Source organism: Squalius cephalus (assembly GCF_949319135.1).
Source record: "Squalius cephalus genome assembly, chromosome: 2".
NCBI classification, from domain to species: Eukaryota; Metazoa; Chordata; class Actinopteri; order Cypriniformes; family Leuciscidae; genus Squalius; species Squalius cephalus.
The window spans coordinates 50,423,414-50,438,369 of record NC_137123.1 but is presented as its reverse complement, the minus strand read 5'-3'; the positions used below and the strand labels follow the sequence as shown (position 1 = coordinate 50,438,369).

The window sequence follows — 14,956 nt, the reverse complement described above, 5'->3', positions numbered from 1 at the left end:
TTACAGGCAACCTTTTAAAGGCTATTTAAAAACGCTGATCTCAAGACACTTTTTTAAAAAAAGTTTAACAGGTTTTAACTTGATACCCCGTTTTAAAAACCTGTTCATGAGCGAGACTCTACAAAAGATAAGAGACACAAGTGAAACTTGTCCAAAGACGTCAGTCGCATAAAACATTGGAAAAGCAGTGCAGAATGCAGAAGCGTCTGTGTGCCTCTCCAAAAACTCTAACAGAGAGCAGGCAGCACAGAATGAGTTCCCAGCTAGAACAGGGAATGTTCTCAGAACGTTATGAACAAACGGTCTTCCAGCAACATTAACAGAATGTTCTCTCAAAGTTATCAAGTCTTTAATAACTTTCTCAAAACATTAGCATAAAATCATTACGTATACATCATTCATGGAACGTTATTCTGAAACATTTTAGTTGGATGTTCATCTAACTTTTTTTAAACGTTATAATTCCTAGTTTGAGATGATTTAGAGAACATTCCTAAAGAAATATTCTCAAAATCTTTGCAAAATTATCAAATTGAACTTTCCCTTGATTAATGTTTTCTCTAATGTTCACAAAACCAAGGGAAAAAAAAGAAAGGAAAAAAATACCTTGACATTTTGATTGTTCAGAGAACATGAAGAAATATTTTTTTCCTAACTTGATAAGAATGTTAGCAAAACGTTCTTAGAATTTTTTTTTTTTTTTTTTTTTTTTTTTTTTGTGCTGGGAAATTCATATGTGACACGCTTATGTTCTCATGAAAACTGGGCTGTTTTTACCTTGACACACTATCTTAACAACACGGCGCTTATGCATCAGCTTGACTGCAAAATGGAGTGCAGTTATAGACTTTTCATTTGGAGCTTTACTCAGGAAATAGGGGATATAGGGGCAAGTTGTCACACTTTTTAGGTCTATATTTTAAAGTCAATTTCTGTATATGTACATACCTTAAAGTCTTGATAACATATTTTAATTTTTATAAATGTTTTAAACATTTACAATATAGCCCAGGATGAAAAAAAGAGATACAGTTCATATAGGTGTGTTGTTGTCCCAATAGCAGTTCACCTTGACACACTACAGTATATGGGTTATCAATTCTGTACTTAAAACAGTAGAGCATGGCACTAACAATGGCAAGGTCTTGGGTTCGATTGCCCTGGAAGCCATAACATTTTTGCTTTTGATAATAATGTCTGCTGAAAACAAAATGTACAATAAAACCTTTCATTAAACAGTATATAATTTTAAGGTAAATCACTAGGGACAACAAAAGACACGAGGAAGCATCTTTTAGGCCCTAATGTGTTTCTGGAAGTGAGACTTTGTGGATGTTTCCTTGTTCCGTACAGATGTACTGAAAACAGCAGGAAGTGAGAATCAGTGGCAAAAGAGAGAAAATGAACGATTGAGGGGGTAGAAAAAGATTACTCATTTTCCAGCCATCATTAGGTCTCCATATCTCATTGTACCTGCCTGGCAATGGTTGACCTTTATATGTGTGTGTGTGTGTGTGTGTGTGCGCGCACACACTTGGTGCAAGGAAACCTGAGGCAGCAGCAGGTGGATGATTAACCAGCACAAATCACTAGCTGCACACTCAGACAAAACGAATTTACACACACATACAGAGTGCACTTATTTTAATAAGACATATGGCCCTTTCACACACCCGGCGCAATGCGGCACGATGCAAGTGTTTTGTGCTAGTTTCAGCCCGACGCAGTTATCATTTTCATGTCCTGCGCCAAGTTGTTTAAATAGCAAATGCATTTGTGCTCATCTGTTCGCCCACGGGCGTGCTGGTCTGAAAACGAGGTGTGTTCGGGTGAATTGTTGGCGCGTTGCTATTTTGAGGCAACTGAATACAGACTGCGCCAATATTTTTTTTTGTTATTGCGCGTTAGTAATATGTGCCTATAGGCGGGTCCACAACGCGTGTACTTATTACACACACAGGGACGCACAGCAGCTCACAAACATGCCAAATCTTAAAAATAAAATGATCACAATGTAAAAGATTAATATTGTGTACATAAAGTCATGGTAGAGTCCGGCTTGTCCCGTAGATGGTCTGCTCGCGCGCTTTAACTTCGCGCACAAGCAGATCCATTTGCGCTCTGGAGACGCGTTCAGTCTTTCCACTTGCAAATTCCGCCATTTAAATAGCAGTCCACCATGGCGCGAGCGCAACTGGCTTTTAAAGGGAATGGGAGATGAGACTCTAATTGTTTTATTGTACGTAATGCCCAAAACACACCCATTACTCATTAAGAGATTAGAGACAACCCTTTAAGACCATGCGCCGGGCACACCGACCATTTTTCCCGTCGTTAAACTAGCAAAAGTGTATTCAGACACGCCCTAAGTGCACTTGCGCCGTGCGCTTTAGACCATGCGCTTAGATCGTTAAAATAGAGCCCATAGCCCAATTATCATAATATTTTTAAAACTTTAAATCTTCTCTACCATTTTTCTAACAAAACAAAACCAGTAACACTTTACAGTAAGTTTCTATTTTTTAACATTATTTAACTTCATTAGTTACCATGAACTAACAATGGAAATACACCTAAAGCATATATTTTATCTTGGTTAACTTGAATATTTACTATACTTGAATATTATTTAATGGACCTGAGCTTACATAAGCTAACTTGCATGTGAATTAACAAGCATTAACAAACATCAATAAATAATACAAAAAAATTGCTCATTGTTATGTAATGTTAGTAAATGCATGAATTAAGGGGACCTACTGAAAAGTGTTGCCACACAAACTACGTTTGAGAATGAGCTAATGGTATAATATGCTTGATTTTAAATTTCCTTCAAGTGTGTTTTCATTTTGATTAAAATATATGTAATTTAAGCTTATAAAGTTCTTAAATAAATGGCTTGTTACTAAATAACAAGTGATAGAAACAACAAATGATGGCTAAGCGTGTTAATGAAGAAGGGCCATTCTTGGAAAGTGTGAGGGTTTATGCGTGTGTGATCACAAGATAATGGTTTGTTATTATCTAAGATACTGATTGACAGAAATATCTGATCTTTGACTTCTTTAACACAGGACAATACTTGACAATCAGCACAAATAAACTCACGCACAGGTACACAGGAACACAGGAACACACACAAGGCTTTTGTGTGCACTGCAGACATATCAATTAGTATCTCTTGGGTGAAACTCCTTCGATCTCAGTGAAAGAAAAGTGTGAAATGTAGAAGGGTAGAACAATACACATGCTGGCCTCCCAGAGAAAGAAAACTGTACTGATAGCAAACAAACACACACACACACACACACACCTGCTGAACAGAGTTGGGTCACTGTGGCTTGAAAAATGGATGTGGCAACACTGATGCATGATGGGAAAAAGTATGGGGAAATAGCGTAGAGAAGAGTCATTAACAGAGATTTAACTCAAAATTCTTGCTTAAATATAATCACACATGTGTTTGTACTACAGTTTGAAAAATTGCAGATAGTAGTGCGGTTACGCAGCTATGGTGTGAATGAATAACAAGGTTGTGATTTTTACTCAGTTGCAAGAGTACATTAGTGCACATTCAAATACACACTCTCAAATACTATAAAAAAGATACAAAAAGATAATGAAGAAGCATTTGGGTCAATGACAAATAAGCATGTCAATGAATCATAATAAAGAACATGGAAAATAATCTAGTTTAAAACACATGTGCCAAGTTCTTAGAAATGTATTATTTATATTGGTTTCATACAGTTTTTATGTTTTTTTTTTATAAAAAAACAACAACAACAGTGCAACCATCAAGTACAAAGTAACATATTTCCTTCAGACCTTGAATAAATGTGGGTGTACACACCTGAATCATTATATTAAAATGTGTTTTTTAAGATAAAAAGTATATTTTACAAATATCCAGAAGAGTTAATAAATATCCGTTTTTGGGGAGCTGCATCACATGACATTTTACTACCTCCTCTAACATTGCGTTTTCATAAAACTGTGAGCAGGGGTTTTATCTTCAATATCACTTCCTGTTTTATGTTTTCTGCATGTTTTTGCATGTTGTTCACACCAGGTGACTTTGATTTAACAGACAAAAGTTTTCCGAATAATGAGCAGTGTAGCAGTTTTTATTGATTATGATTTGAGCATACTCAAGATAAGTTATAAGTAACAATTTAATTATTCTAATGAGACTTTTTTCAAAAGACAGTTATATCAGTTTTTAAACATTTTTTACTTTATTCCCATGAAAAGTATCAAAATAACTTTAAATTGAGAATTTAAAACACGATCATAGGATATGCATATTCAAGTTAAAGCACAATTGCATTTTAAATAATAGATGAGTGTCACGTAATTGACCCATTTGTGTCTGTCTTTCTGTTTATGTGTAGATGCTTGGGAGGTCTTTAGTCATGACAAGGGCTCTTCAAACAATATACACTCCATAGAGCAACCAAGAGAGCAAATAAAAGCCCTCACAGAGACACAAAAGCTCTGCTGGTCTGAGTGTCATGAAGGACTCTCAGGGATAAAAGGTGGCTACAAAACTAGTTTTTTTTTCCGTTTTTTTTTTTACCGTGTCTGAATGTTAGGGTGTCAGCAAGGTTTAGATTAACTCAGCATCCATACAAGGTGACCATTGCATTAAGACTCAAAGTTTGTTGACTCGCCAACACATAAACTGGGAAGTTAATGTTTATTGCTGAAGAGACTCTTAAAACACCTCACTTTAAGAAACCACTCACATGATGAACAGAAAAGTGCAGAACCTTGTGTTCTTCTCAGTGACTAAGCAAAAACTCTCAATAATTATTAAACCTCATCTCTGACAAACGTCGACCTTTGCGACACTTCATAATCAATGTGCAGATCATTAACATTAACTCTGCTTAAACGAGAATCCACAATTCACTTTAATTTAACAGACTTTACTTAAAACATAATGGCTACGTAAACCCTAGTGCGAAAACAATAGAGGTTTTTAAATGGCCAGTGATCAAGGTGGCCGGTGGTCGATAAAATGGCGATATATATATACATAAAGGCCTGGTTTCAGGCAGGGCTTAGATTAAGCCAGGATTAGGCCTCAGTTTAATTAGGATATTTAAGTAGCTTTTATAAACGTGCCTTAAAAAAAAACATTACTGGTGTGCATCTTGAGACAAAACAATGGCGCTGACATATTTTAAGATATGCCAATGCAAGTTGCTTTCAGTTCAGACAGCTCAAACATACATTTTAGTCTGGGACTATAGGCTTAAGCCTTGTCTGTGAAACCAGCCAAATATCATTTAATTATAGTGAAATCAAATAGACACTTAATATTTAGTCAACTTCAACTTAAAGTTCCCTAAATGTAACTTTCATATTAAGCATAAAATAAGTTATCCAGCAAAAAAGCTGCTGATTGATTTTGAACCTGACACGAGGAAACTACCACTTCCGTTAATCACCCAAGCGGTTAGGCTGAAATGGCCAAATGTGCAATTCATGATGGGATCCCAACAGCTTATGCACTTTATGTCTTCACGTAGCCAGATAATAAACCTCCATGTCACAATAATGATCAATCTGATATACTGAAAGTAACAGAAATTCAAAAATAAAATAAAAAATATGGGTGAATTCTTGAAACCTATCAAGAACATGTCTAGTATGTCACTCCAAACTCAAAATTAAGCACATATGTAACAAATCATTGTGTTACAGTAATGAGAAAGGATCTAAAGAGAATAACCAATGAGAATAATCAAAAAACGGTATGTGTGTATCTATAATTAAGCTATGTGCATTGTAGATGAGCATCTGGATCAGAGGAGGCCACTTAACATTACAATATTTCATAAAGGACACATTATGGTTCCTTTTAAAACAGAACACTGGCGTGGCGTCAAATGATGCCAGACAGAGTGAAAGACATGTGGACATGGTGACCATCATACCCACAACACCATTCTCAATTCCTGTAGTCCTCAGTTTCAATTCTCTATGAAAACAGGCTACAGTAAAACATTTATCCAGTCATTCATTTTAAACACACACAATGATTTTTGTTCACATGACTTAAAAAACTATAGTCAAAAATGCCCAAGCATCATATACTATTATAGTATTTATTAACACTTCTTATTAAATTAATATTTAATAATATTTATTAAATAAGATTTTATTTTTATATATGTAATACTTTAGTTTTTTATAAATATCACTCATTTATATATATTTTTGTAATTGTAAACTAATTTTATCTCAAAGTTTTTCCATCTAACATTAATTTCAGCTTTACAATATTCAATTGTTTACATTTTAGTTAACACTGCTTAGAATCAAAAACAAAACAGGAAGGAGGAAATAGAAAACTTAAAATGATTAAGTTTAAGTGAATACACACACAAGCAAACAATCATCACATATTAATCATTTTGTTTTTGCATACACACACACACACAGATCCAAGTGGACAACTCCCAAATGCACATATACCTGACAATAAACTAAAGCACTTCATTTCACTACACTGCACATAAATGAGCATTGGGATGAACCACACGCACACTGATGACATCTTGAGGTTTCTTATCTTGTAGTTTGAACTCTTCACTCCTGCGGTTAATCTACTTAGTGCAACACAATGTGACGAGTCCTGATCAAACACAGTCCGCTGAATCAGACACACGCAGCAGATGATCTGCTCAAAAATTGCCTCCCGTGAGCACATTTCTGATGTCTCATCACTTTCTCTTGATGATTTTTCTGTGAGAAATCTGCACATGGAGAATCAAGATACATCTACCACTGACTGAAGAGACACAGGAACCTTTCTGATAAGAGTAATACGCACAGGTCTGGGCCCACCCCAACAGCAAACATAAGACTGAAGAAGTCCAAAGACCAACAACCAACACTGTGACGCACAGTTACATTTTACACTATTTTACGCTCATTTGCATAAACACACAATACTGCTATAGTCAAATGATGCTATTTAAATTTCATTTTAATACAATTACTCTTGAATATCTGGTAACAATAAGGTTTCATTTGTCAACTAGTTAACATGAACTAAAATGAACAACACTTCTACAGCATTTATGGTAACACTTTAGTTTATGGTCCAGTTGTCACTAGTTGCTTATTAGCATGCATATTACTAGAATTTTGGCTGTTTATTAGTACTTATAAAGCACATATTAATGCCTAGTTCTGCATGACCATATTCTACATCCCTTATCCTTCCCAATACCTAAACATAACAACAACCTTACTAACTATTAATAAGCAGTAATTAAGAGTTTATTGAGGCAAAAGTCATAGTTGTTGGACCTTAATCTAAAGTGTGACCGCGTTTATTAATCTTAATGTTAATTTCAACATGTACTAATACATTACAAAAATAATACTTGTTAACATTAGTGCATGGTAACACTTTATTTTGCAGTGTCCTGGTTACATGTTACATGTAGTAATAAAACTATAAATGATGCATAACAGACATGCACCTAAACCAAACTCCAATCCTAACCATAAGTACATGTATTTAAATTATTATTACTCAATACTTAAATGTATACTTACACTGCAACACGGACATCTTAAAATAGAGTGCAACCACATTAGTAAATGCACTGTGAACTAACATGAACAATAAAAATTTTACTAACTAACTTTAGCAAAGATTAATAAACGCTTTAAAATATATTGCTCTTTGCTAGTTCATGTTGCTAATGCATTAATCAATGTTAACAAATGAGACCTTATTGTAAAATGTCACTAAATATCCTTAGCGGGCAAATATATTGTTTTCCTTTATAAAGTTCCCCTGAAGGTCATAATGTCATTACAACATGGACGCTTAAGTAAAGATCAATTGTTTAAATAAGACATCAGCCAGAACTAAAAAAGTGCTCAAACACACACATACTCTAGAATCCCAGCGGTCACAGACACACAGGCATTAAAAAAAAAAAAAAAAAAAAAAAAAACACAGACGTTACCTGTCTTTTCAGGTGAATGAATGTGTGTCCGAGTGGCAGTGTAGCTGATGTGTGTATACTGTGATGTTGTTTCACTCACACACAGTCACACACACACTCAGGCCTTCTGTTTGTCTGGCGTCAGCGGTTACTCTCTTCTCTCTCTCTCGGTCAATCTCTCGCTCTCACACACACAGTCTGTGGGGTAGAGAGACGGAGTGTGTGATTGGAGGTGCAGTTGGTAAAAGACTGTTTACTCAGTGCATGTTAGGGGTGGGGCAGAGCAAAGGTGCCCCCTCCTACACCTCTCTCCTATATTTCTTTCTTTCTTCCTTTTCCTTGTCACACCCAAGAACCTTTCTCTCCAGTTTTTCTGGAAGCAAACGAGATGTCTGTGCGGGTGCGTGACTGTGTGCGGTGGGCTGTGAATGAGGTTGTCCATTGACTAAGCAAAAGTACATTACAGGTGGCAAATGACTGAAAACTATTCAGCTTGACCTGGAATCAATTTCCTGAATTCCTGCGTTCAAAAACACTTAAAGACAAAAAGTTTAAAGCTCAGCAGCCCTCCTTGCTCATTCAAACCTGGAAAGGTCTGTGAAATCTTTTCATTCCTGTTCCTAAGAAACAGGTACTCACACGTTACAGTGTGTCTTGTGTTGCTTTAGTTACTTAGATAAGGTGGAAATCATTGATTTCGCAAATGGTTGTGTGTTTGCGTGTGTGTGTAACCGCCACTAGCCAAATGAAAACAATTATGAAAAACAATTGTGCACCCCAAACATAATCTGAAATAGAAACACAGACTATACTTAACGCATTTAACCTTGAAACTTTTTGCGCAAAGAAACTAATTTGACTCGTGAAAATGTTATACAACATTAGATATAGAATCTAGTAATGTTAGTAGCTCTTTTATTTTACATGGAGCGGATCCACTCATCGGGCTGCCATTTTGAGATCACATGACAATTAAGAGCTGGAAACATTGATTCTCTAGCGACTATCATAAGTTGTGACACGAAATGCAGTAGACAGAAAAATATATGCTATGGGAAAAATATATTTCACGCTTTTAAGACCCCTTCAAAAAATTGCCACTTGCAAAACATCTACTATAATATAATGACAGATTTGAGATTTATAAACAAATCTCTTATTTTATATATAATATTTTATTACTTAAATTATTTTATATATTATTCATTTATTCAGTCAGATTGAATCCACTTTTTTTATTATGTTGTACTGACCATGTCTAACAGTCAATGTCTGATTGCACACTACCATTCAAACCAAGTTTGGTGTTTTTTTAAATAAATGAAACATTTTATTCAACAAGGATGCATTAAACCGATCATAAAGACATTTAAAGTCTAATAAAACAATTTTATATGAAATTAATGCTGTTCTTAACTTTCTATTCATCAAAGAATCCTTAAAAAAATGACGAATCACGGTTTCCACAAAAAAAATATAAAGCGGCACAATTGTTTTTTAAACTTTGCTAATAAAGTGTTTTTCTTGAGCAGCAAATCAGCATATTAGAATGATTTCTGAAGGATCATGTGACACTGAAGACTGGAGTAATGATGCTGAAAATTCAGCTTTACCATCAAAGGAATAAATTACATTTAAAATAACAAGAAAAAAATATATTTTTACATAACATTACTGTTTTTACTGTATTTTTGATCAAATAAATGCTGCGTTGGTGAGCATAAGACACTTTGTTTAAAACATGAATAACCTACCAAACACAAAATGTTAGAATAGCGTACCTTTAACAACTTCCTTTAGTTCATGGACATGTTATTTATCAACTACCCGATTATATTTTTCTGCAGAGTCAGTAAGATGTCATATGATGGTCACTTGTTACACATTCATCTGTAACTACTAAAAATCCTGGGGTTGGAAAGAGGGAGGGGGATGAGAGAAGTGCAACAGGGGAAACAGGAAATGACGTTGCGCTTAAGAGCCGAAACAGTTTTTGTTCTAGCCGGCTGGCTGATCACAAAAATCCCTAGTAGCCACACTAAACAAACACACACACACACACACACACACACACACACACACACACACACACACACACACACACACACACACACACACACACACACACACACACACACACACACAAAGGGGTGGCAAACCAGTTGGATGGATCCCTCAACTGAACTGTCTACAACAGTCCTGAGCTCAAAACGCTAGTGCACACACATTAATTCACAAGGAAACATTTCAGAAGTTTTTCCACACTCAATCAAAATGCAACCTTGAAATGTAAAATAGCACCATCAGTGATTATCTTTTTAATCATTGGCAACATTATAAAACCTGAGCACATGATGCATTGTGGGTAGGCTATAAAGCAGGGTGAGGCTGTGTTGAAAGTCAACATGCTTTGAGAGGGTGCAAAGTCTGCCTTTATAGCCTTATCAGCGCCCATTATAAACATGTACAATTCTTCTCCTTCATTGAGTTCAAGTCTCTTTCCTTCTGTTCTTCCTAAGGATGGAGGGATGAGAGAGTTTGTTTGTTACAGAAAAATGGACAGAGTATTAGATAAATATAATTGAAACATATTAACTGTATTCTCAAGGGACGGGGATATAAGACGTGTACGTGTGTGTGTTTGTGTGTGTGTGTGGGGGGGATAAAGATAGATTGTGTAAGTGTGTTTTAGTTTTGCACACATTGCGTCACACATAGCCGGTAGAGGTTACTGGAAAATCAGGTTTAACTTAAACTTCAACACTGTACAAAAACATGAATAGACTAAAGCCACACACAGGCACGCAAACAGACATGCGCTCTGACTGTCTTTGCTAGTAATACTTCTAACCTACAGTAGATCTCTGAGTCAAGGTCATCTGATGGTGACTGCGCTGATGGCTCAACCACTCAAGAGCTTTAAATATCTCCAGACATGGAAGAGCCATATTGAAGTGCAAAACACAGTGTGATTTTGGACCAATGAGATTTCACTGTAGGCGGGGCTACAAAGCGCATTGGCACACTAATAGAAATAAAGGACAAAAACTCCGAAGAATTTCAGTGAACTTTGACCTGTGAATCACAGTAGTGCGAATATATTTGAACAATAGAGGATCCAAACATCATAGATTGACTTTTGAAGTGCAATGTCAAATTAATTATTGATTATTATGATTATTAGTTGTGATTTGTAATCTATTTAAAAAAATAGATAACCTAGGATTGTGACGTCAGATCACGTTGAATAAATCTGTTGCGTGTCGAAAGCAATTTCGCACGCTCAATGCGTAGTAATCATGGAGGATAACTCTGTACTCCCACTGGTTGTCACCGCATCACTGCTCATTTGCATAACACTGAACACTGTTTAGAGGGATAGTTCACTCAAAAACAAAACTTCTGTCATTCCCAAAGACTTTTGTTCATGTTCGAAACACAAAGATATTTTTAATGAAACCTTTCTGTCTCTCAATTGAAAGTCCATTCTACTAAAGTCTGACGCTTCAAAAAATTCATAAAAACATAGTAAAAGTAATCCATATGGATCGAGCAGTTTAATTCAAGTCTTCAAAAGATTTATATGGATTACTTTTCTGATGTCTTTATGAACATTTTGAAGCATCAACATATAGGTGTAAAGAATGTTCAATGAAGGGCCAGAAAGATATATTCATTTGTGTTTCAAAGTAGAATTAAAGTCTTATGAGAGAGTAAATAATGACCGAATGTTTAATTTTGGCCTGAACTATCAGTCTCTGTCACTAATGCCAACTCTCATTGAAAATAATTGACTTTCTGTCACTTTGTTGATTCAAATCACTTTGAATGCACTTATTCTTCAAGTTTTCCCATTGAACATTGACTCAAGGGTCATACGAAACAAAAACATGTTTTTTTGAGAGGTTAACACTTAATGTAAATCAGTGATGCCGTGTGCTATTTTTAATGTTAAGAGAAAAGTTGTTACTTTTTGTGCTATGTTTTTTGACGTCTTAGCTGAAGGACAGGGTGTTCTTACAGAAAAGGAAACACTTGTGAATGTGTGAGTCTTCAGTATCAATGCAAGAGGGATGAGATGTTTTAAATAGTTACATTTAAAAGAAGGCAAGCTGCTAGGGACCATTGCGTTCTCTCAACCCTTCATTTCACACGTACACACACTACAGCAGATTTGTCCATCAAAATGTGAGTGGTACATTGGTAATGCAATTAAGATGTGCACACTATATAACAGTATTCACACACCAATGCTGCTTTTGTGCGGTTTGTTGGGTTCAATGGACGGGGCCTATTATTACTCACTACAACAAAGTAAAGAAGAAAGGGGAGAGAGAGCAGTGTGTAATGAAGCGGCATAAAAGCATTAGCAAGACAGAGAGAAATTGAGCGACTTGATTTGGACATGCAGAACTTGTGTCACTAAGGAGACCAGTGTGTGTGTGTGTGTGTGTGTGTGTGTGTGTGTGTGTGTGTGTCACACGGTGGGATATCCCAAATTAAGTCTTTGGACTAAAAGAGCTCCACCCCTCAGAAGTCACTATTAATCAAACTACCTGGAGGAGAACCATGCTGAGCACACAAACGCACACACACACACACACAGCTCTTCTAGTCTGTCTATAGAGACAGTATAAGAATGCATTCATTGTGAAGTGCAGGTATTTGGTGTGTATTAGGGAGAGAGATGGGAAGAAAAGCAGAAGGGAGAGAGAGGAGATCCTGTTTCACTCACTCACACACAACTCACACACGCTTGTCCAGATGTCTGTCAGGGTTAAAGTCATGCTGAGGAGGTCACATGATCAGTCATATGACTTTAAGAACACAGAAAGAGAGGTGACCTGTCTTGCTCTCTCTCTCTGTTTCCTTCTTTATATCTAATAGTACATCTACAAGAGTCAAGAAAGACTGACTGAAGTACTGAAGGTGGATGAATAAGAAATGTGTGTGTTTCCCGCAAAGAGGAAACAAAAGTACTGAGTCAATAAAGAATGTAGAATTGAGAAATGTCCCTAAATCTTATCATTTGAGTTTGTGGGGATTAAGAAATGAAAGCGTTTGACTGATTTGGAAGTGTTCTTTTTTTTTTCTTCAGAAAGTTGAAGAAAGTTGGACAATAGGACCAGGCAATATAAAAACTAAAATCAGTTTTTTGAAAAACATCTCAGTATTTATATACTTATCCAGAAATTACTTCGAGTGAAGGTAAAAGTACAAGGCAAGCAAACAAGCATTGAATCAGGGTTGTGAATCGATTCATTAAAACGGACAGTTTGAACTGATTCATGGATAACTCAACAACTCTAAATGCATTTTTGTGTCTGACCTAAGATTTAAATCGGTCAAAATGCTACTTGCTAATTGTTGGATCGAAAATTTGAATAAATTAATCAAAAAGGACTGTTTGAACTGATTTATGTTAATTAACTGATTCTCAGAAATTGTAACCGCATTTCTGAAGAATAAGCCAGAGGCACAATTAAAGCATATCTGTCTCAACGTTCATACTCGATTTGCGAGACAAATTTTACGTCTTTAGGAAACTTAATGGGCAAATAAAAAGAAAATGAAATTCATTGCTATATTCACAAAATTAATAAAATATAAAAGTGTATATAAATCCTAAAAACACACATGCACCTGCTTGCCTTCTGATAATCAGATAAGCATCTGAATGGAGACAGAGAGAACTGGTTCAAGTCAGAGCCACAGCCAATCAGATTTCAAACACACACACACACACACACACACACTTAAGTGCACGCACTACTGGGCCCCCAAAGGTCTGTCACCAAATAAACATGCCTACACATTTAACTGATGCGGTATTTAGAGTAATAACAGAGAGTCACCTGACCAGTGAGACGTGTACACACAGTGACAAGTTGTCTTTTCTTTGTACTTCACCTCAGTGTTAATTCTTTTCTAGTTCACTTAATTTCTTTTAAACTGCATCCCCACAATGCAAAGCCACAGCGTGTCAGCTCTCAAGACCACTGACCTCTTTACCCCCTACGTGAAATAACCCATTCATAGGCACTCGCAGACACACACACAAGCTTGGTTTTCATGTTTTATGGGGACATTCCACAGACATAATGGTTTTTTTACTGTACAAACTGTATATTCTATTCCCAAACCCTAAACCTACCAATCACAACAAAATCTCTGCATTTTTACATTTTCAAAAAACATAATTTAGTATTTTTTCCTCATAGGGGCCAAAAACTGTCCCCACAAGGAGAAGGATTTTTTGTCCCCATAAAATGGGACATTTTGTTCCCATAACGTAGAGTTTACCAGGACCACACACACACACTTACCAAGATATCCAAATAGAGACTTAGACTTCTATGGTTTTGATATAAAGTACTACTACTACAAGTAATATAGTTTCTTTTTTTTTTCTTCTTTTTTTTTTTTTATAAATAATTTGGTTTACTTGAATCGTTTTTCCAGTTTAAAAAGTCAGGATTTCCCTGAGAGAGGTTTTGTATGATTTAGCTCTCTTTTGCAGACAAAATTGTACCTCAGGTACAGCAAAGTAAACACACCCACCCACACACACGTTTAACAGTTATCTAGCTATTGTTCTTATATAAACCTAATTATAATTGCTACAAACTAACCCTAACTCTACAAGAAAACGTTCATTTTAAGATTAAACTATATGTGTATGATATACAGTATGAGTCATTTTTACTTTTGAGGAATCTTTTGGGCATCCCTAAAGTAGGTTTTTATCAGATGTAGCTACTTTTTTGGAGACAACTTAAACCCACATTAAAGCACTTCACTATTATATGCATCAGAAGGCAATTTCCACATTATTGACACAAAAACAAGATTCCATGGCTCTAGAAACAATTTCTGCTTAAGAAACAGTGATTAATTGTTAATTAAGATTTGTGTCTTGTCTGTTCATGTTGTGCCTTTCCCCTTTGAAAAAAGAAGTACACGTCTACGCTCATTATATT

The 14,956-nt window shown here is 35.8% G+C and overlaps 1 protein-coding gene across 5 annotated transcripts in view; it reads right to left on the bottom strand.

The window, feature by feature from the left end:
* The window catches only part of rbm47 (RNA binding motif protein 47), a 28,535-nt gene that overhangs the window by 12,442 nt on the left and 1,137 nt on the right, over positions 1-14,956 (bottom strand). For 3 of the 5 annotated variants that reach the window (XM_079849745.1, XM_079849749.1, XM_079849748.1), the window contains exon 2: positions 7,998-8,174. The exons of the other annotated variants lie outside the window; for them this stretch is intronic. The gene's annotated coding sequence lies outside the window, so the exon portion shown is untranslated. The remainder of the gene's footprint in view (positions 1-7,997; positions 8,175-14,956) is intronic. 5 annotated transcript variants of the gene reach the window in all.